Raw genomic sequence first — 3,058 nt, 5'->3', positions numbered from 1 at the left:
CAGGGAAAAAAAAAACAAACAAAAGCAAAAACACTATTCAACATCCCTGGAGCAAACAGACACATTAACACATTTTGTACACTCTGGGCTACTTCTCAGCTAGCATTCCACCCACGGTAGATACAAAACATTATATATTTCAAAGATGCTTCCCTGTGAAGTAAAGAAAATGCCTCGTAGAATTACCCAGGATTGAATCATGTCCAAAATACATGTGTTTAGATGAAAATAATAATTCCTTCTGAAATCTGCAACTTTACAAATTGTTCTCAATATGCAGAACAGCAGGAACTTTTCAACAGTAAATATGAAAATGGGAAATTTAGTTAAAACCAATAAGTTCCATGGCCAATTGTACTACTTACTATCAAAAAAGGTTTCCCTTACAAAAAAACGTCAGGTTCACCCAATGCATATTTGTATAAAGGTCAATTTATACAACTGACCTCAAGTACCTAGGAGCAAAATTAGTTTACTACTGGCTACTGCATACCCTGAGAAACTCTTTACAATATTACTGTGCCCAACGATAAAAACTTTCACATAGTTTAAAGCGTATTTGAATGAAAGAGTTACGGATCTTCATAGTACATTTGAATTCCTGAATGAATATTCTTTTTATTAAGGGCATTTCTATTAAAAGGACAGAAAAGCCCACCCATATCTCATATTCAGACTTTTTATATTAGGTTAAGTATATATCCAGTTAGGTTAGGTATATATCCAACACATGACAAGTAGTTCAGCCAGAAATTATTTATCATTATCATTCTCTTTCTCAGTGCTATATTGCCTTTCATACTTTATTTCTTTTGTGGCAGTGAATCCTTTTCAGCTCAGCAACATTATAAGCAGAAAGCAATGAAGAATCTTTAGAAATTCTAGGTTGGTGCATTAGGTTTTTCAAATGTCTTCTCCTCTGGGAGATGAAATTTCTCAGCAGGGACTGCTAGGATGGGAACATACCAATACATTCCTCATCTTACTGAGGATGCTAGTATGATCCTTTGGTCTGTGCTGATGCAATAAGTTTTAAGACAAGGCATTTAATGAAGCTGTGAAATGATTAAATACCACAGTTTGTAAGGAGATTAGATATCTTCAGGATAGGTAATTTTGTAGTCACCCCCTACAGACTCTGCAGATGACAAAATAAGTAGCAGAAATAAAGAAGTAAAATCAGAAACAGTATTTTGCTTCAGGCTTTTTGTTTCACATCCATTACTGTTTCAGATTACCATTGATCTGGTAGTTTTCAAAAAAAAGGACTGCATTATCTTTCTTGCAATGAGGCAAGTCCAGAATGGCTTCACTGAGGCAAGTGAGCACAGGGCTGTGCTGGGAAAAGCCAGCAGCCCCCACTGCCACATGAAGTAACTTTATTGGCCAGAGGAGATCCAGTATTGCATTTTAGGGTTTGGCCAAGCACAAGGGTCCACAACTAGGAGGTATCTGTAAGAGCCATACTTTGGGTTGCAAGTCTTCAGTTGTCTCATGACATATTTAAGCAGGTGTTTTCTCTAGCCAAGAATTACCCTGCACACTCTTGTCCTCTGTTGGCATTTGAGAAGGAGAAAGCCTGGATATTCTGTTTTCCTTTCTTCTTTGAATTTTTTAAATAGTGGAAAGACTACCCCCAGAAGCCATGGAACAGAAGTCTTCAAAAAAAAAAAGTGTGCTGCAGGCAAAAAATCAGCTTCACTCTGTGGTCTCTGGTAGACACAGGCACCATGAGCCAGGATATCAGGATGTGGCTCAGTGGTATGTTTCTTTCTGATTGCACAGACCAAAGCATTTGTCAACTGTTATATTCCTGGCCCCAAGAGAGGGAAAAGGTGATGAATGGATAAAAAGAAGGGCATTTCTCAGTTGGAGTTTTATTCTGATATTCTTTCTTTCTTACATCTGCTGCAATAATGATTTTTGAGTTTCAGGTTTTCTTTCAAGTGAGCCTCTTCTGCTGAGAAAATGACTTAGTAGTGGGGAATGACTTAGTATGTGGGGAATTTCAGGCAGCTCTTATGTAGTAGACACTGGTCTAGTTTGTAGGGGTGTGATGCTGTTTTCTGTTCACACTCTGTGAACATCAAATAAAAGCATTTAACAAACTAATGGTCTCACAGCAGCACTCTGCATTACACCTCAGATTTGCACTACGTTTGGTGGTACCATTTTGACCATACCACACTTGATACTGATGTTCTCTGTGTAGAAATGATATACTACCAGGATTAAGAAGAAAATAGCTCATTAAATAAAACCAAACTTCACACCCCGAGGTGAGGCAGGCTTCCTACTATGAGACCCTGTTTAAATTCTAACCATTCAGAAAATTTATAACCACTTCCAGAGGTTGTTGTCTAGATCAAGCAGGGCACTATCTGACTTTTGATGCTATACCACCATGACCTTCCCTGATAGCCTCAATAGAAAAACAGGGTAATTTTTCTGTGACAAGTGGTACAGCTTCAGTATGATCGATGCTCTGTATTTTTTGTGCTGTACATAGCAAAGAGCAGAGAATTACATGGCCTTCTTGTCTGAAATTGCTTGCCTGAAACATGATACAAGAGAGCACTGACCATTGTTGCCTGCCTGCAACACTACCCACAGCCTTAAAACTGGCATTTCAGTGATGATCCACCTCACATAACAAGCTAAGTCTATCTTGGTGGGTACTCACTTCTGGAAGAAATGTAAAATATTTCCAGTAGTATGGCCCTGAGTGTGGGGTTAGAATCTTCCAACCCAAGACATTCTATGATTCTATGATTAAGTGAAAGTGTATTCATTGCACATGAAGAAAACGGAGCTCAGAATGACCATGTTCTTGGCATGGTGACACCTTGCAGCTATCTCATAGTACCCTACTTGTGGACACCACAGCTCTCTCCTCACAGTAACAATAGCATAAAGGCTCAAAGTCATGAGAGTTCCTGTTGCATGATTTGGGTCAAGAACACGGCATACGTGGAAAGGCTGGTCCACTGTTTTCACTTGCTATAACCTTTCCCAAAGTTATAATTCTATTTTGATGCTTTCTCCTCCTCTCTCTCTC

Source organism: Meleagris gallopavo, chromosome Z, assembly GCF_000146605.3.
Source record: "Meleagris gallopavo isolate NT-WF06-2002-E0010 breed Aviagen turkey brand Nicholas breeding stock chromosome Z, Turkey_5.1, whole genome shotgun sequence".
Classification (NCBI taxonomy): domain Eukaryota; kingdom Metazoa; phylum Chordata; class Aves; order Galliformes; family Phasianidae; genus Meleagris; species Meleagris gallopavo.
Note: the sequence above shows the minus strand (reverse complement) of the source record.